This window comes from Prosopis cineraria, unplaced genomic scaffold (assembly GCF_029017545.1).
Source record: "Prosopis cineraria cultivar Desert tree isolate PC_DT_omini unplaced genomic scaffold, ASM2901754v1 PC12, whole genome shotgun sequence".
Lineage (NCBI taxonomy): Eukaryota > Viridiplantae > Streptophyta > Magnoliopsida > Fabales > Fabaceae > Prosopis > Prosopis cineraria.
This window is the reverse complement of record NW_026555343.1, coordinates 9692804-9714702: the sequence shown is the minus strand read 5'-3', so window position 1 is coordinate 9714702 and position 21899 is coordinate 9692804. Positions and strand designations below refer to the sequence as shown.

General features: G+C 35.2%; 1 pseudogene; it reads right to left on the bottom strand.

Annotated features, from left to right (window-relative positions):
- Positions 1-2880: 2880 nt before the first annotated feature.
- LOC129288511 (eukaryotic translation initiation factor 4G-like) lies at positions 2881-11151 on the bottom strand (annotated as a pseudogene).
- Between the last annotated feature and the right edge of the window lie 10748 nt (positions 11152-21899).

The window sequence follows — 21899 nt, the reverse complement described above, 5'->3', positions numbered from 1 at the left end:
ATTTCATAACATTTTCAGAAACTTCATTTTCTTTTTTAATGGTGGTTTTCCCAGCACTAGAAATACTGGAAAAGGTCCAAAATAAGCATTGCAAAAGCCTTTCTAAAGAATTTTAACGATCAGGCTTTGCAAATCTTCATTGAAATGTGAGTAATGGTAAGGATATTCGACTTGGTAGCAGCTTTAAGAGGCTTTACAGCAATCAGACCGTCACCCCCGATTCAAAGGGTGCTTTTGTTAAATGGAATGATGATATATCCACCATCTTTATCCTTCTCACATTGCTAAAAAAACGGATTTGCAATTACCATTATTCCTTAGTGATCAAAATGATTCAATATTTTGGACTTAGTTTATTCCGCTGCTATTTTTGCTTTGATAAAGAGCAATTGTATTAATAAAAAATGGAAATACAAATTCAAAAGTTCAAAACTTTACAATAAAGCAGAAGTAGAAACAATTTATAGTTGGTATAACTATAACTACACTTCTAAAAAAGATACATGAGTAAACTGCTGGAGCATCTGTGTTTATACCTTGGTAAACAATACTTTGACCAAGGAGGAAATAAGTTTCTTTGTTGAGCTTAACACCAAGTCACCAAGCTGGATACATGAATTCCAATGACTTTGCCATAAGCTATAAATCCAAAAAAGTACACTTCGAAGACAAGCTGCCATGAAGATTGAAGTGTCATGTGCTATCAAATCAAATATATAAAGATGAAATGCTAAATTTTTTTAACCATTCAAGGAAAGCTCACTAAACAATAAGATTTCCTTCATTTTCTTTTAACTTACATGAGTGAATTTCCCCCATGGCAAGTGATGCAATGATGTTCCAATCCTCTTATCATTTGCAAACTATGTATTCTGTATATGATGGCTTAAAAGACCTAATCCACTAGCATATTTCCAATTACAACTAGATCTAATGAAGAGTAGTTCTTACTTAAAATCATGGATGAAAGATTCAGCTATTCTTTTTTTATTTTGATGAAGGTAAGATTCCTGAATAGTGAAATTTTTACGAAGAGGAAAATATTCACCAACAACTTTATATCTTGGTTTTGAAACAACTTTTGAAACTTGTAAAATCCGTTTGAGAGAGACCAATCTTTGAAATGGATGTAGATTTATAGATAAGAGTTCCAAACTAAATAACTTTAATGATAGGACATTCACAGAAGAGAATGATTTATGATTTCTTGTTCAACCAAAAATAATGCAAAAAGTAACTCAAATGATGAGTATTTAAAACATCACTTTTAGGAATAACCATGTAAATTAGCTTCCAAACTCCAAACGAAAACCAGAATCTTCTGAGGAAGGTGCAATTTCCAAAGAAAATTCCAATATATTCATTTGCATAAGCTTTAGTTGTTGTGACAAACGCTAGCTTAATGAAACCCTCTTGAGTAGAATATGTCTTGAACCCTAGATGAGTTTATTATTTACATCAATGAATGAGATTAGAGTGCTAAATATGACTAAACAATTGCTTCATCATACAAAGCTTTTGATATAGAACTATTCTAACAAGAAGCAATCCAAGAGTTGGGATTTTTAATAATGAAATCAAATACTTTGTGAACGTTATAATCCCTTAAAAGATTTGGCTGAATGAGTTTTCCACCAATGAATATGAGTAAGAAAGATGGCTTTTTCATTGCTAACATTCCAATGAAGATGTTTTACAATGATGTTCGCAACTTTGTAGATGCCTTCCCAGTACCACAAAGCATTATAGGGTAATTTAAAAAAGAAACATCAATATTTGAGCAATTCATGAGTTGCAAAGTATTTGAGCAATACCACGAAGCATCATGGACACTACTCAGGTGAGGATGGGTATCCATGGCTTATTCAAGCTTCATCTTCTCAAAATCTTGCTGCTACTTGGATGATATTTTGGAAACTTTGTTGCCTCCCAAAATCAAGATTCTACTTTGGAACATTTAAGAACGCCTTTGATCTACTTTGCTCTTGGTTATATTCATACTGTTGATCATAGGGAACTTTGCAAAATCTCATCCTCCTGCGTTGGCCAAATTATTTCTTCAATGAACTTCCAGCTCGGTGATACCAAAAACATTTATTTTTTCACTAACTCCAATGTGGTCTGTACAAAAAATTTGAAATCAATTCTCATTACAAGCGAACGCTTGTCTTTGTTCTTTCACTTCTTTTAGTTTTCCACTTTATTTTTTTATTTTTCTTTTTCTTTTTTTCAACGTATTAGAACTATTTGTCATTTTATAAAAAAATTAAAATATTTGTTTTCAATTAAATTAAAAAATATAAATCTTTTATTTATTATTTATTTATAACAACTCTTATTATTAATATCATTAAAATCCACTTCTCTTGATTTATTTGAATAGAAAATATATATTATATATGTATAACAGACTAAATATATAATTCTTATCCTATCTTTAAGTAGTCATCAGCTTTGTTCGTGTGGAATAAATATGAGAAACTACACTACTCAATGACAAAATCACATTCACCAGGGCTGAACTTGGTGTAAGCCATATTACACATGCATATGGTGATCTCTGAAAATCAAATTTCTAGTAGAGATATTTTCAAGTACAGATTAAATCATACAAGGCAATTATGAGAATAAAATCTAAAAGGATTCAGCGGACTAAGATTTAAGATGCCCAATTGAACCTTTCGTAATAGCAATGAAGATGTGGAGAATGTTACCATTAAAACAAAGAAAAGATCATTGTAATATAAAATATGGCTACCCAACCACCCCAGAAGAGAGAATAATTTCTCTGCATATTTTTTAAACACTAGTAATACTAGTCAAAAATAATTCCCCCACCCCTCAAACCTACAACAAAGATACAATGAGCATCACTATACTCTAAATATATTTTTCTAACTTTCTTGATACATTGGAATTGAGTGGCCGGAAGTCTCTCCAGCCTCAAGTTGGAGTTTGAACGGATCTCACTCAGAACTGCATCCCCTTTCTCCATTTGTATTGCCTCCAAGGTGCTTCCCAGAAACATCTGCTGCCAGTCCAATTTCCAAGAGTTGGCCTGGCTCCTCTCCGCCTTCGTGTAATAGTCGACCAATATCTTTCAAAGAAACAACGTTTTCTGTCACAACTCTGGCAAAACTCGGCCTAGAAATTCTGGGGCTCTGGGGCATCGTTAACGGCATCTTGCAGGCCACTTAGAACATATTCAAACCTAGCAGGGGAAAAAAAAATAAACATGGTGAGATCCTAGGCAATAACAATTTTCCTCTCGTGATCAGAAGACTTTCAATTAATTCTCACCCTTGGATAAGCTGAGACTGACTCAAGGTGCCATCCTGAGACTTTGTAAGGCTCACTAGTAATTTGGCCAGAAGATCTCTTTCCGTGTCCTTTCTCTCAAACGAGTCTATGACCCATTGAGAAATCATTGAAGGATGATAGCTCGGAGAGTTTAGATCTTTCACACATAGCGCAACTTCTTTTACATCTCTAGCACTGGAAATCAAAGCATTCAATCAGAAAAACATACAACAAACTTGATGGATGGAAAACAACTTGATCACTGACATTACCAGACTAAGAAAACAAATATGTAGCTCCACACACTCAGAAATTTGAATTTTGATCATATAACACTCTAAATCCAAACACTACCAAAAAGCACTTGTTCGTACATGCCAAACGCACCAACATCACAAAGAACGCAAAACATGAAATATAAAAGTTTAGCTTTTCATGTCAGCACTCAGCAGTATGCGCCTGTATTTTGTCCCTTTTTTGCACAAGTCCAAACATTGTAATTGTAACTTCTGCATTTCATATAACAACTCTAAATCCAAACACTACCAAAAAGCACTTGTGCGTACATGCCAAACGCACCAACATCACAAAGCAACGCAAAACATGAAATTATAAAAGTTTAGCTTTTCATGTCAGCACTCAGCAGTATGCGCCTGTATTTTGTCCTTTTTTGCACAAGTCCAAACATTGTAATTGTAATTGTAACTAATATCTAAATGATGTTACACAGGTTGAAAAAAATCATAAATCTGCATTTCATAGCAGCCATAACTTCTGCAACCTTATTCAGAATAATGAAAGTAAGAAGTCCCAGCAAACCAACTAAAACCAGTACAGAGAGTAGTCAACAATAATTATAATGAAAGGCAGAACACTACTAAGCAGGTTCTTGGTTCTATGACGTGCACTATTGCAGATGGAAACATCAATGTATAGCAGACATAATTATATAGTTCAAAATATGAATATGAATCATATAATACTGGCTTTCACAACCCAAGCATTGTCTGAAATGGAAGATTTCTACATAAATTGTGACATCCACGTCAGGTCCTCATTCTCTTAACTAGAACACATTACTGATAGTTTTATACCTATATGGACATTAAAACACAGTTCAATTAAAATATTTTGCCAGATGTCAAAGTCATCTAGTTGTAGCAGCAGATGTAACAATTGAAATAGCAATGGATCCATGTAAAACACATCCGAAATAAGTTACAATATAAGTTAACTTAGAACTAATTTTGCCAACTAAACATCATTATAATTCCCCTGCAAAATATTTATCTCCAATTGTAGTCATTAACTTAGAACTAATTTTTGCCCACTAAACATCATTATAATTTCCCTGCACGATATTGATCTCCAATTGTAATAAGATGAAGTTTAATAATTTATAAGGAAAGCTATTTCAAGATAAACTATGAATCAAATATAAGCAATGACACAGAAGATAGGCAATTCCTCGTCACCAAGAATATGCCATGAGAAGAAGTGCTAGAAAGCTTCTCTTCTCCTGGGGAATATACAGCAGAGTGAATACTCTTTAATTGCAATAGCACAAAACATAAAAGATAGATAGAAGAAAAAGATACCTGTAGTATTCTTTAATTGCTGCCATGGACATGTCCCGCAGTTGTTCTTCTGGCCAAACCTTCTCTAACGAGGCATTCTTGGAGACTGCAGATCCTAGCACACCAGGAGGTAAAGTTGCAACAGGTCTCTCAAGACTCCTATCTGCATTTCTCAGATCCCTATTACCATAACTGATATTACGCTCCTGAACAGCTGATTGGTCATGAGCAGTTGCACTAGCAAATCTATCTGTAGCATATCTTGGCGTTTGATCCTCTCTGCTGCTGTACAGAGCACGCTCCGATGAATTGTTATAACCATTAGGGCCAGACGTCATTCTACGAGAATCTGCAGCAACTGGAAGCCCATCAGGAACAGGAGAACTTGGAATAGCAGCTGGCCCCCTAAAGGACATTCCTCTTGCAAGACCACCTTGTGGTCCCAAGGTTATAGAATCATCAGCTAAAGGTCTTTGAGGCAAAGGAATGGACAAATTTCTAGCCTCATAGGATAGTCTATCATCTTGACGAACATCCTGAGAACCACCACTGCGAACTTGCGCAGAAACCCACGTAGCCCCATAGGGGTGTTGGGTGGAGACAACATAGATGACCCTCTCAGACTAAAATCCATAGGCATCCCTTCTCAATGATGCAGTATTGCTTGGACCACGGCCTACCCTACCAGTTTGGGCCTGCCTCTCTTGGGCGCATCTCTGTGCACCTCTTCAATCTTCTTTGGACCTTCAAACTTTCCGCTTCTGCTGCCATTTGTTCTTTTCTCAGATCAATAGCATCCTTCAACATGATCTAACTCGAGAAGATAAATTCATGTTGTTTGATAACAATTTCATCCTTTCAAAATAAGCATCAATGTGTTCCTTGGCTTTGGGATGATCAATTATCACCCCTATAGTACTCATCAGCTTGCACAAGGCTTCAATATCTTCCTCATCAGGGTCCTGATATGATCCCAGTAACTTCTGGATGCACTCATGCATTATCCTCTCCGTCAACATTTTTTTCTTATATAACTCTCCAATCAATCGTATATTACCTAACATGCGTCTTCTTGCCTTAATTCGTTTCTCTTCCCTCTCTTCATTGGATTGCTTCACCTCACCATCATCATCCTTATTAGCCTCTTCTTGCTCTCTTCACCCCTCTCAAATTCCTCTTGGCACTTGTTTAACAATAATCTCTTAAAAGTTATCTTTTCCTCGTCTTCACTGAAATCAGGCAACTCGGCAGCTAGATGAAAACAGAAATCGGCATACATTTCACAGAAGGTAGGCTCCATTAGAGCTTTCTCAAATATTTGAGAGATTACACGAGTAAGAGTGCCGGCAGGCATTGTCAATGTTAACTGCTTTTACCTGCTCAAAAAGTTTCTCAAAATTCTGAGGAGTTAACTTTTTCAAAATGGCTTTCAACTGCCTCTGCTTTGCTTGCTCCTCATCTGTCACCTTAACCAACCTCATACTTCTTTTCAGCTTTATGCATCATCTGCAGTGGGGTTTGAGGAGAAGGAATTAAACCCCTCTGCTGGTAGTTAGTTGCGTTGCCATCTCTCACCATCAGGGCTATTCTTTTGCATAATTCCCTGATTACCCATGGATTGCATTGGTCCAGAAAGGATCCCTCCAGCATATTGCAGAGGTGTCTGAGCACGTGGATTCCTTAAAACACCAAAATTGCCTCCTTGACCATGTCGAAATCCTGTATTACCACCAAAACCATCCATGCGCATGTCACGTCCAGCAACTTTATTCCACCGGTCTTCTTCAAAATGCCCGGAGCCACGGCGGTCCATTCGAGACATCCCACCAGACCTATCCATAATTCTTCCTGGACTAAGATGTGAATCACGTTCAAAATGAGAACCAGTAACATTAGAATTCATCAAACCCTCAGGAATGTCTTCTATTTTAAAATCCGCAGGAAGATCAATGCATTGCTCTTCAAATTTCATAAGAAATCCCTTGAGTATTTTTTACCTGCTAGTTCATTTCCGTCACTGACCTGTTGTGTTTTTTTCCGCAACTTCCAATTTGGGGAAGACATATCAGCAGCATCCTCCCAATCAGCAGGCTCAGCTTTATCATGCCCATCTTTCTCAGTTGCAATAGCATCTGGCTGAGCAGCCTCTTTAGGCAACTGCTTTAAACTTCCAGATGAAGTACTTCTTTGCTCTCTGTACATACAATGACTTCTTTCTTTTCCTCGGGTCTCTTGTATGCATTATAAAGATCAGCAGTTGACCCCGCAGCATCTGCTTTCTGAAGAATCTCCCTTCTTTTCTTCTTTCCTTTTGTTGTAGTTTTCACCTTATTTGGCTCCAAAATAGGTCTGTCCTTGCTAATTGATGTTGGAAGGATACGGAGCCACTGTCTGCATTCTCTGAACAATCCTTGCTATGTTTTTGAAGTTGCTTCTGGGAGATCACCAGAATTCTTATCAGTCGAGGCAGAATTTGCACAAATAGATTCATTACTAACCGTACTATCATTTCTATTTAAATAGATATCTCTAGAATCCAAATCATTTGAGGTAGGCACGCCTAAATTATCACCCTTTATGTCACATTCTGATCTAAAATTCGTAGATTCATCCTGCGATTCCAGTCTTTGTTGCACTTGCGATTCCTTAGCCCCATCTGTTTCTGTTTGTTTAAACTTAGTTCCAATGTCATCGCTTTTTTGTTTAAATACTTCACAGGATCTTTCATTTTTATCACCCACCTCAAGTATATTCATCTTTAAAAGTTTATCCTGTTGTGATGATTCTAGTTTATCATTCCTGTGGTTGTTCAAACTATCAATAGCTAAAGCACCAACTCCTTCAGCTGAAATGCGGACAGAACCTTCCAAAGAAGGATCAATGTTCATTTCATTGGCACAAGGAAAAATATCACTGCTAACTGTGGCTGATAATGCCTGTGGTGTGCTGTTAGAGTTATCATCACGGGTTGTTGCTACACAAGCCTTTGTTTTTTTTTCCGAAGTATCAGAAACTTCACGATCAACCATAACACTATCAACAGCTTGAGAAGGTACATTAACCACTGTAGGAGATTGTGAAGTAACCTGTGGGAATAATCGAAAAGAAAATACACTATTTCAAGTAAATAAAGATAAAATTAGAAATAGGTAAATTGATTATTAAAGCATTCAAGTACCTGATGTTGTGATTGGCCTCTCTTCCCTGTTTTCTTCTGATTATCTTTCAAAGAGTTTGACCTGCTAAGAGATTCCTTCTTTCTGCCTTCGTTGTTGGACACAACTGAGACAGAGTTCTCACTCACAGCAGCAGAAAAAGGCATCAAGGGAGTGGATGCAAGCTTCTCAGCAGAACCAGCAGCAGGTTGTTTTGACAATGACCTTGAAACAAAAGAATCACTGGACGGCTTAGACTGCTGTGAAGAGGTCTCAGAAAAATTATCAGACACTTTTGGAGACACAGTGGAGCCAGCATCAATCGATGCGCCTAAATAGCCGGGAGATTCACTTGTTTTAACAGAAATGCCAGAATTGGTGATTGTTGAGTCAACGATACCAGAACTGCCACTTGGTTTGATACTAGCATGAGCTACTCCAGACATACCTGATGATATCACCTTCTGTGAATCACGAGAATGTTCCAAATTTGGTGTTTCACCAAAGCCTGGAACAAAAGTGCCAGTTTTACTAACAGGCAAGGAACCAATAGATAATGGATTGTTAAAACCTCCATTTTGGGGGCCCTGATTCACAGGATAATTAAATCTTGGTTGCTGAGAATTAGGAGTTATATGGCTGCTTGATAATGGAACAGAACTAGGTGGAAAAAAGAGAGCCACTGCTGTAAGTGCTAGATGGAAAATAGTTGAGGGGATGAGAAGTGGCAAATGATTGAACGGGTTGAGACTGAGAAGGAACATTAGGATAATCCTAGCACCAGATGACATGCCATCGGAATGTGAATCTGACTTTTTATCATTGTCAAGTCTGAGCTCTTCATGTGTCTCAGGATGAGTAATCCTGACAGTAGTAGCCTTGCGAGGACCAGCAAATTTTCCACCTTGCTGCTGGGTATATTGTGGGTTGATGTTCATACCCATGTTACCCAACTGATGGGACATCTGAGGACCCATTTGCGGAGGGAAACTCAAGTTTTGGCCTTGATGCATAATTCCCTGAGGATGAGTAGGAAGAGTTTGAAGACTTGGAAAAAAACCTGCGGTTGTACTTGTGCAACATTTCCCATTGCTAAAGGGATCGGTATCTGAAGAGATGCTGGTGGCATTCCCTGAGATTGAATCTGTGGATTAGGTCCACCAAACTGTACAGGGGCCTGTGATTGGTGATGATATGGCATAGCCATTGAAATCCCAGTCATGGCAACAGAAGGCTTCTGCACCTGGCTTGCTGGGGGCAAAGCTAACACCTGCTCCTCCTTTTTCACCTTGTTCACTGAACGAGCCTCCCAGCATTAGATTGGTCAGTAACAACACCATCATTCCTTGGTGGTAGCTGCTTTGGAGGTGTTGGCACTGAAGGCACAGGTCTAAAAGAATCGTGACAAGCCTGAAAATTAAAATGACCAGACAAAAGACTATTATTTTCCTTGGTATAGAATAAGAAAAGCATGAATGAATATGCAAAGATGCCGGTTCCTTTTCTTAAGATTTGATTCCCAAAAGCCGACTCCTGATTAACCAATTAAGATATAGGAGTGTAGCCACAGTTCATGATTCAGCATCTGAAACTATACTCTTTTTCCTTCTCAAGGAGTTTGCAGTAGCAGTAAAACCATATTGTAACACAAACATACAAGGGATTGCATGGAAAAGAATAAACCTGCATACCTGATCTCTTTTCTGTTCGTCCAAATTTGGAGGAGCTGAGCTTGTGCGAGCAGGAATCTAGTTACCATAAAATGAACACGATTGAATATGTGGGGACTAAAAATCTCAGCAACATGATATGTAAATACAAATACTTCACACTTTCAGAAATAACAGATAAGAAACCTACAGAAATCCCATTCATGAAACCGGGACTAATGGATCCAAATTGGAAAGCAAATGGCTTGGATGAATCTTCAGGGGCTGCATTAATTACAATAAAAAAAATTAATATCATAAGTCAATTAGCCCATCCTTACAAGGCATAAGTGAGAAAAGTAAATAAATTTTAACTTTTCCAAGCAACAAGTCATGCATATTAGGATTTCTCTTCTCGTCTTATTTATTGATAACAAAGCAAACAGCAGTAACATACCCTTGGCAGGGGTCGTAGGAGCTGCTGCATCAGAATTCACGGTGGAAGGTCCGAGGGGTTGGAGCTTTCGGAACAACTCTGGTGCTCTTCTGTATGGATGAGGGCTCAGATGACTTGGCAACTGCATTTGTAACTGGCGCATCAGATGCTCCTGTTACACCACATGATTTAAGTCCATAAAAATGTTCACAATCATAATATACAAACACTCACTTGCTGATATAAAATTATTCAGTGGCTTTTGACCCTCAGAAGGATCTTTTGTACAGGGCCAACGCATGCATTCATGCACATAATTCCACCAGATAACATAACCAAACAATAAACGCAAGGCAGAACAAAACTAACGTTTCCCCACCAAGAAAAAAATTACAAGAAAATGTCACATACCAGGTGATTGTTGTGAATGGGCACCATTTGGTATCGTCCGGCCTGTAGAAGCACCATTAGACTCGGCTGAATTTACAGGGGGAGGGTTTACCCTAGATTGCCCACCATGTGAATTGTTAGACCTCTTAAAACTAGAACAAGCAAGAAAAAGAGTTAATAAAACAGGAGAAGTACACTGACTATGACGATAGAACACACAAATCCTTTTGTCCTCAAATCACAGAATCCCAGTTTCCCCAATCTGACACATTCCTCAAGTAAAAAAAAAAAAAATCAATTCTGCATAGAACCGTAAAAATTACACCCCTCACATTCCCACAATGCTCGCCAATCCAACAACAAGACAAGAAAATAAAAACTCGCAGACCCTAACGTACCTCCGATTAGAGGGCTGTGAGGAACCCGAAGTGATCACGGCAGAAGGCGCGGCCCCGCCGCCACCACCCTTAACGTGCGTGCCTGAGGAACCTCGCTGCTGATTGAAGCTCCCTGATCTCCAGGATTTACGGTAATGATTGTCGCTCTTATCGGACCTTGATTGATTGAAGGACATATATCCCAACTCTTAATTGCTCAACAGGCACAACAAGAAAACCCAGAAAATAAAGAAGACAAGAACGAAACAAACTCCTCTCTTTCAATTTTTCCCTGCAATAAAACAAACAGATCCACAATATTATGAAAAATAACCCCTCAACAACTCAAACCCATCAATTATCATCAACCCATAAATACACACCCAATAAGAAAACAAAGGAAGTCTTGAAGGAAGAACCTATACAGTGAAGTGTAGTGGATTTAGGGTTTTATTGGGTCGTCATGGCAGTGCGAGACGAAGGGGTTGATAGATAAAAAAGGGTAAGGAAAAAAAAGGAAAAGAAAGAAAAGAGAGGAGAGGAGAGGGGGAAGAAAGAGAAAGCGAAGCCAAATCGGATGATTTCGTAGGAGAGAGAAACTAGAGAGAGAAAGGAAAGCGTCGGGGTAACAACAGAACAGTGTTCAAGGGCTTAAAGGAGTGGTCAAAAGAAGGTAGGTTTTTCAGGAGATCAACAATCGAATCGAATAGCGGGCGTTTTCAGTGAGACCTCTTCGCTCGCTTTATTTATTTTTAACTATAATTAAAAAAAATTTCAATTAAAATAAAAAATTACATTTATTTCTTTAAAATTTAAATGAATTCAAATTAAACAAGATGCCTCTTTTTTTTTTTAATAGAAAAAGTAGATACCTCTTTTATTTTCAAACACACGTATCTTCTCTAGAAATAAATGATAAATTTCATATATTTTTCTCTAAATTTTCTAAAAGAACTTTTGATAAGAATTTACTACTACAATTTTAGGGATGCCAGATAGTGAACATACTCTTGCTATTATAAGGCATTTTTTAAAAAAATAATATAAAACTTTTAATTATTTAATTATTTTTAAAATCACACATTGTTTTTTTATATTTAGTTTTATTTATATATCTCAATTATAAATTTTATTAATTACACCACTAATTAAAAATATTTTTAAAAATTCTTATTAATTGTATATTAAAATATTTGAAATTCATATATTTTTAATATGATTTTTTTAAAAGAAACATCTTAGAATATTATTAACGGTTGGTGTTTTTTTTTTCAACATTAGCATTTACCTTATATGAAATATAAACTGAATTTGTACCATTTATAACTTATTGAGTAATATAGTTATAGTATTATATAAATTATATAAATATGTAGAATTAAAATTGAATAGAAGATAAAAATAGTGTTTGAACTTGATAGACGAATCATCTTAATCTTATAGCAAATCTGCAACATTATTGGATAACACAGTTGATTTTGAATTTGTTTTTTATTTTAACAAGAATGAATTACAGTTATTTTGTCTCAAAGTTTATTACAATTATGGACATTTTTTTGTTTCCAAAACTAAACTAAATATTTTTAAAATTTTTATAACCATACATAAATATCTCTCTCTTCATATCTAAAAACCATTAATAACTTTTTTTGTGTAGTTAATAAAATAAGTGATAAATGATATAACCTTCCTTTAGATTTTATGGAATTTTAGGGGAAATTTATGGCAATATTACATCAATATCAATGTAATATTAATATAAATTTTTGTTAAATGATAAATGAATAAACTTTTTTAAAATTTAATAAAATTTAGGGGAAACTTTATTTATGCAATAATAATACGTCAATAACAAGATCAAATTGGATATGGATAATGAAATTGATTTATATTAATTTAATTTAATCATAATATATTTATCATATTTATGATTTAAGATTTGAGATGTGAAATTGTAATTTAATCTCTTAATTAATCTAACTGTTAATGTGACTAATCAATTGATAGCATGCCTTGCTTATGTGTCACACCGAATGATTTGCCAGATAAGTTGCTGCGAGGCCTTTTTGTGTGTGACGAAGACATCACCGACCCCCTGGCCGCACACCCTCAATTGCTTAATGCCCACTCAAAACTCCCTGTCGTTCACCTGCCACGTGCTCTTGCAAGCCCCACAACTCATTAAAAAATTGACATCTAATAATCCCATCCTATTTCTTTATCGCTCGTACACCATTTTTTTTTTTTGTTTGAAGACACTATTGAACGTGAACCTGACAAAAATTCAAACATTTATTATTACATGAAAGATTAATTTCTTCACTAAATCTAACTCATTATATATATAATCTATCTTAAATGATAATACTTCCTATCCTTATTGTAAAATTAAGAAGAAATTTTTTGTCTTTTTTTACAAAGTACCATATGTTGAATTAGAAATGAATTCAAATTCAGTACTCATCATAACTAATCAACACTACATCTTCATTACCACATAAAGTGATATTGGCCTTTCATCTCATTTCAAATGATCGTTGTCATTAATTTTAAATTATTTTTAAATATAATTTTAATATTCTATTTATCAAAAGAAATATATAAAAACTATAAAAAGAATTAATATTAATATGTACTGCAACTGAGCATCTGCTTCCATGGATTCAATTTTGGAATTTTGTTAATGCAACAAACAAACAAAAAGATACACTGTCCATACAATTTATTGACACCCCTCACCCAAGTTCCTAAAGATTTTTCTATAAACAACATTTGTAGTCATGGAATGTGGCTTATTCTTATTGTCATGTAAAAGGATTTTTAGGCCATCCATACTTCATACCCTTGAAAGAGCAAGTATAATCCCACATGACTTAATGATTGATGTCAAGGAAATTGCTTTCTCTACATACAAACCGGCCATCTCGTCTCTCAAACATTCATGTCAATGCAATGAATCAACACTTTTTGATCTAGTCCTAAGCCATTCAAAAGTACCACTTCAATCACTATTTTGCCAAGCTTGGTAACATGTAATCAAGTTTATTACATAATCCTAATAATTGATCAACATTTTTCAAAAGCATAATAGGTGCTCCAACCTTTAACAAAAGATGGTGTGTCAGTAAACCCAAACTATTAACCATGTTCAAAAATTCTATTGTGTACAAATCCTCAAAACAATTAGCATCCTGTGTTGATTTGCAAACTGAGTCACAATTTAAATAGCTAATTGTCTCTCCTACTAATAATGAACACATTAAATCATTAAATTTGTTAACACTCAATCGTGGGTGCAAGGATTGTGTTATCATTGAAATATTTAGTATTTGTTAATTCAAGAGATTTGGATAAGTAGATGATAAAATTGTAGTCAATGGGTCAATATAATCAGTTACTAGGAACTCAAAAGGAATCTCAATTCCAGCTATGCCATAGTTTGGCATGCCAAGTTTTCCTTCACCCACACCTGAGAGCTAATTGGAAAATTTTTCAATCTAATCTGCATCATTTGTTGATAAAGATGATGTCAAGCATATGTTCTTAGTTAATTGGAAACATTGCAATATTCCCACAAGTAGGATGCTAGTGTATGCATTCAAAATGGTTGCTCAAGTTCCTTCAGGGATTATAGGAAGAATTCAGCAAAAATCTTCACCCATCAAAACACTTTCCTCTAAAGGGTTGATCACTATACAAACAAGGGTGTGATCAAATGCTTCAGTGCAATACCAATGCACCACAGGAGCTTCATCCCATATGACAAACCTTGTCACATGGATTAATTAGGCTAAAGGAGAGTTTTGTCTAATAGAACAAACATAGTCCTCATTCTATTGAATTAGGACACAAACCTTAAATGAGTTGTTCTCCTTAAGGGTAGGATGCTGCAATGCTATTTGATTTAATTGTGTGCACAATTTCCTCATTTGCATAGATAGTTGATGTTAACACATTCCACAAAAAAGTTTGCCAGGCCTCCTTAACCATAAATAAAATAAAAGCCCCAACACAACACACACAACAACTTCAACACAGCGTCAAAGTTACATCTACGCTTAGTAGTTAATTGATCTAACAATTGACCAACCTCTTGCTTGAGTTCAATGAGATCATAGCATCACTCCTATAATATTAAACGGTTCGTCACATCAATTACGAGCCTCCCTAAAGGAAGAGGAAGAGAGGGAAAGTCACAAAGACACTTTCCATTCCATTAATGCTGCTCTATCTCTCAAAGGGCCACCTCCTCCTTGTCATGATGAGGAATATCAACACTTGGCAAAATTTGCAACTATAATGTTAATACAATATACCAAATTTGGAAAAAATAAAAATAAAAATAAGAGATTGGTGTATAATTCAATCACTCAGCTAATGTTATTGAGTCATTACATGGTATATATAGCAAATCTTCGGAGAGTATTCTTAAAGTTTCCCTCCAAATAAAATTTGAATGGCTGAGATAAGTGCACAAAATCATACTAACAAACATCCTATGCAAACAAACTCTAGGTGCCCAAATCGATGACTTCCTCAGTGCACAAATGAACTCCATCTAGCAGATTGGGAGCAAAACAAGCATATCTAAATGTTCAATGAATCACTCCATTTATAGTTCTAATCTCTTCATTTCTATAAAAATTATAAAAAAAATTAATCATAAATCTAGTCTAGATTTAATTTAGAGAGTCTAATTTAATATTAAAAATTTTATAATCATTATATGTTAACTATCCAGATATACTTTGCACTATTCAAATTTAATTTAATTTTTTTATAATTTTTATGAATTTTAATTTTGATAAATATGATATTAAAATTAAATATATAAACATTTTTAATGTTTTTAAATTACGAGTTAAATATTGTCGTGCGCAGATCATGATCTCCTAAGAAAAGGAAATCAACAAATGTAGGAGTTGCCACCAAATTTTTAAAAGAATAATTTTAAAAACCTTTTAAAAAATAAAATAGTCTATAATAACTAGAATAGGGTTTGAGAGTCGGTTGTGTGTAGGGAAAGTGTTAAGCACCCCACATCACCTTTTGTGAAAATGGTTATTTTAAGTTGACTAAGAAAAATTAATATGGCCCTAAATAAAATTTAGTTACCCTTAATTAATTAAAAAAAGAAAAAGAAGAAAATTATAATTAAAAAATTATTTATTTACAAGTTGGACTTAATCTAGGATAAAACCCTAGGGCCTAGCACCCTTTAAAGGAATCAAAGCTCACATAGTTCAAGGGTAAAAATGCGTGTCGATTTGTTAGTATTTTTTGGAAAAAGAATTTTTCATTTTAAAAAAGTTAATTAGATTGGTATCTTTTAATTAAAAAAAAACTTATTCCCTTATTTGATAAAGGGTTTTAAAAAGAAGAAAATAGATTGAAATTCCTGCAGAGATTCATAAAAAATCTCACACAAAATTAATTTATTTTATGCCTACAAAAATTCCAAAAATCTCACATGGCATAGACATTATTTTTTAACCTATCTATATTTATGAAAAAAAGGTCTTTTTTTAAGAGACAAATCTATTAAGAATCATGATTAATGTGCCTGCAATGAGCCATTGCCACACACGGCATACCAATAAACTAATTACCTACGGAGACTCTAAAAATTTCACACGGTATAACTAAAACCGATTCACACAAAAATCTCAAATCATATGGTGCAGTGTGTGCTAGAGAAGGGGCATAAAAATATAAATAGCTTAAAAAAACCTAAGAGATCAGACCTTTGGCGCTTTACTACTTCTTGCAACTTAGATGATTATTCCAATCATTGCCATCTTTTAATAAAAGAAATAACTAACCAACACATATTCTTGAGTGTATGTGCTCATGTATGCTTGTTAGAATAAAATCATACACATATGTGCGCGCGCGCGCGTGTGTGTTCCTTACATAAATGAAAAGCCAAACTAAGGATAAAAAAAAACTGGTGGTTCAAGCAATTGAGAGGCGAAAGAAGAGAAAAAAAAAAAGGAAACAAGAGGAAAAAAAGAATAAAGGAAATGAAATTAAAGAAAGCCATGTTGACTTAAAATTAAAAGGAGAGAGCAATGGACAACATACATATGCACATACATCTAGGAAAGGAAGCATGCACGCACAAGATCATAAAATGAAAAAAAAAGATATCCTTATGGAATCACATTCAGATTGAGATGGGGAAGAAAAAAAAAGACAAGTGATAGGAGAAAGGAACCCATCAGACACATGGCGCCCATAAAAGCACATGCGCGCACATATATGGCACATAAGAATTTTCGAGAAGGGAGAAGAGAAAATCAAAAGGATGATTTAAATCAATACACAATCCTATACCTTTCAACCTTTAACATTTTTAAAGATCATACATGTAATCTCAAATGAGAGGATTGGCTTTCCTTAAGGTATTAGAATAATGAGCAATTGGTATTATCTTATCTAGAGCATCCCTACCCAATCCTAGCATCATATTATAATGAGTGAAGATGATGCAATAGAACAAATATTCTCTACTTTTTCAACAAACTCTTACAAGATCCTTTATTTGTTGCCTATTCTTTTTCCTCCTCTTATTTTAACTTGATCTCCACCCTTTTATAGATGAGAATTGGGGCTTCCATCTTTCATGGTTAAATCCCATCAAATCACAATTTTATTAATTTCTTTTGACTTTTACTATTTTAAATTGAGGCACAATTTTAGGGATTGGATCTCCATCTCATTTTCTTAATTGAAGACTCATATTAAGGCACAAATTTAGGGATTTTCAATTAATTCTTATTTATTAATTTTGTTTTTTAATATTTTACTAAAAAAATAGGCTTTTCAATTTTTTCTTTTATTCATTTATTTTTTGTGGGGGTCCAAACAAAATGGGGTGTTCACAGTTGCCCCTCTTTACTTGTTTCATTAGTGAGGATAGCGAATTTCTCACCTAAGAATCAAGCAAAGATAAGAACACGTGTTTTGTTCGGCCAAATACACAAGGAGAGACGGAGAAAATGGTAATGACGCTCCTTGAAATTAAGGGGTTTGGACAAAATATAGTGTACATATCCCTCTTTACTTAGATCTTAGGGAGAAGGCAGAAGGAAAAAACATCAAAAATGTGCTAGCATGACTGGATAGTCATATACGAGTAACACACTTACTATCATAGGTTCTAAAGGGTGCTTGCCATTGCAAGGCTTGAAAAGGATGCCAGCTCTTAATGAGCTTTAAGGTGCCTACCATTACATGACTTGAAAAGGGGTGCTAGCCGTTCTTGGGCTTTGGGGTGCTTGCCATTACATAACTTGAAAAGGGGGTGCCAGATGTTATCGAGCTTTGGGGTGCCTGTAGTTATAAGGCTTGAAAAGAGGGTGCCAGCCATTACTAGGCTTTAGGGTGTCTGTCATTACAGGGCTTGAAAAGGGTGACAACCGTTATTAAGCTTTACGGTGCCTATCGTTACAGGGCTTGAAAAGGGGTGCCAGCCATTACTAGGCTTTAGAGTGCCTACCATTACAGGGCTTGAAAAGGGGTGACAACCATTACTGGGCTTTCGAGTGCCTATCGTTATAGGGCTTAAAAAGGGGTTCTAGTCATTACTGAGCTTTCGGATACTTGCCATTACAGGGCTTGAAAAGGTTACTAACCGTTATTGTGCTTTCAGGTGCTTGCCATTATAAGGCTTGAAAAGGTTACCAACTATTACTAGGCTTTGGATTGCCTATTGTTACAAGGCTTGAAAAGGGTGTTGGCCGTTACTAGGCTTTGGGGTGCTAGCCATTACTGGGCTTTAGAGTGCCTGTTATTACAAGACTTAAAAAGGGTGCTGGTTGTTATTGGGCTTTAGGTTGCCTGTCGTTACAAGGCTAGAAAGAGGTACCAATCATGCGTTGCAATGTATGATGAAGTTGTAGAGTGCTAAAATTGTTATGATGATAACAACAATGATGACAATGATGATGATGATGATGATGATAATGATGAAATAGATAATAATAATAATAATAATAACAATAATAATAATAATAATAAAACTTGGGAGAGAGAAACAAATCCAGTAAGCAATATTGTTCCTGTATTAGCAAAATACCTAACCAAAACCCAATTGTTTGCATAATCTTACAGTAGTCGTGTCAGTTGTGATGGTATTATTGGTCATGATCTTCTATATGTGCTAAATCTAGTTGGTCCTTTTCACTTCAATGACTATTTTTGAGAGCACATGTTACTAATAGCCCTTAAGTTACACTGGTTAAATAAGAGCAAAAGACATCATGCATAGTACCTTGAGCTTTATTTGAGCTAAAAAAAAGTCGCTTATATATTAAAAATATGCTCTTATAGAAAGTTTGAATGCCAAGTTTATTATGCAACAGATAACTAACAGAGATAAGGAATCATTTAAAATAAATGACCCTAACAATTTGTAATGCAAATACAAGCCAGCATATAGAGAAAATGAAAGATAACAATAGGGGAGAATTTAAGAAGGCTAAGCAATGATGGAATATTTACAACATTAATGGGTAGTTTGTTACTTGTGGCTCCTTTAGTCCCTTTGGGTACTCCACTATATTATCAAAGATATGCACTTTATGAGTGATGCCTAAGTTATTCTAAAGGAAACAATGCCCGAATCATTGCAATGAAGAGCCATATTCATTGCCTGGATACATCATATCTAGGCTGCCCTTTCAGGTTTTCAATCTAGTGAGCTTTTCTTTGTTTTTTTTTTTGCTCTAATTTTTGCTTAGGTCATCCTTTTGGATTTTCAACCTAGCAAGCTCTTTTTTTGCTCTAATTTTTGCCTAGGTTGCCCCTTCCAGTTTTCAACCTAGTGAGTTCTTTGTTTTTTTATGCTCTAATTTTTGCCCAGGCTGCCCTTTTTGAGTTTTCAACCTAACGAGCTCTTTTTTTTTTGCTCTAATTTTTTCCCAGGCTGCCCTTTCAGGTTTTTAACCTAGCGAGCTCTTTTTCAGTTAGTTATAGTATATCTTGATGGCATCAGCATTAATAAGCCTCAACAATTCTTTCCCTTCCATGTTTGTCAAGATTAGTGCACCATCCGAGAAAGCATGCTTAACTATATATGGGCCTTCATAATTTAGGGCCCATTTACCCCTATTATCTTCTTAATTTGGCATATCTTTTTAAGAACTAGATCTCCTTCTTTAAATATCCTAGGTTGCAACTTTTTATTAAAAGCTCTTGCCATCCTTAATTGATATAGTTGCCCATGACATATTGTAATAAGCCTTTTTTCATCAATCATGTTTAGTTATTCAAATCGAGCACGTATCCACTCATTTTCATTTAAGTTGGCTTCAGTCATTATCTTTAAGGATGGCATCTCTACCTCAATAGGGGTGACAGCTTTATACATAAACCAAGGAATAAGGGTTTGCCCCAATTGAGGTACGCGTGGTGGTTCAATATCTATGTAATGAATAAAGGACCATTTTATGCCAATCTTTATAAGTTACAATCATCTTGCTAATAATCTTCTTTATATTTTTATTTGCTGCTTCAACTGCACCATTCATTTGTGGCCTATAGGGTGCTAAATGGTGGTGTTTAATCGTGAATTGGCTACACAAACTTTGAACAACTGCCCCACTAGGATTCAACACGTTGTCAATGATAATCCTTTCAAGTAGCCCATATCTGCATATAATATTTGTTTTCAAGAATTTCATGAAGACCTTTTGAGTAATACTGGTGAAGGAATTGGCTTTCACCCACTTAGTAAAATAATCGATGGCCACAAGAATGAAGCTATAACCATTTGAGGTTTTTGGGTTAATTGGACCAATGATATCGATACCCTATATAAAGAATGGCCATGGTGATGTGAGACTATGCAGTTGAATAGGAGAGCGTTAATTTTGTCAGAATAAATCTGGAACTTATAGCATCTTCTAACATAATTGATATAATCCTTCTCTATTATCACCCAATAATAGCCGCATCTTTGAATGTGTTTGATCATTGTGTAGCCATTATAATGCGTGCCGCATATTCCTTCATGGATTTCCTCCAAAACCTTTTGTGCTTCTTTTAAATCTACATAACGTAGCAAGGTCCTATTAAAGCTCCTCTTATACAGGACATCATTGCTAATAAAGAATCCTAAGACTGACCTCCGAATGGACTTCTTTTCATTTTAGGTGGCGTCTTCTAGGTAGGTCATAATCTCTATATACATCTTGATATCATGGTACTAAGGATGATCATTATTCCCTTCTTCAATATTCAAGCAAAATGTTGGTGATTTTCTACCTTCAATTTGGATAAGTTAGATATGGATTCCATAATCGTATTAAATCATGGCTACTAAGGTAGCTAATACATCAGCAAAGTGATTTTTGTCTCGGGTCATATGGTAAAAATTAATCACTTTAAACTATTTAATCATCCCTATTAAGTACTCTTGATAAGGGACTAACTTTGGATCTTTAGTTTGCCACTCACCAGTCACTTGATAGATTATGAGAGTAGAGTCGCCAAAAAATTCTAAACTCTTTACTAATATCAGTGGCAGCTTGGAAACCACTAATACAAGCTTCATATTCTACCATGTTATTAGTGCATTCAAATTCTAACTTAATCACAATTAGAAATTGTTTCCCATTAGGGGATACAATCATGGCTCCAACAGTATTCCTGTGCATATTAGTAACGCCATCAAAATACATCTCCCATTGGCTTATTTCATCTTTCTTGTATTGACCTTTCTCTGTGATACACATGTGCTCATCTAGAAATTGGAAATCTAATGGCTAGTACTCCTTTAAAGGGTTTTCTGCCAAGTGATTAGCTATTACACTCCCTTTAATAGATTTTTGAGTTAGGTATCTGATATCGTACTCAAACAGTATCATTTGCCATTTGAATACCCTGCTAGCCACATGTGGGCTCTCAAATATATATTTAAGTTACAACATATATTGCCTTAGCCTTCTTATGGCCCACACCAAGCCATAACAAGTTCATTTGATCACTTGGTAGTGTGATTTGCACTCATT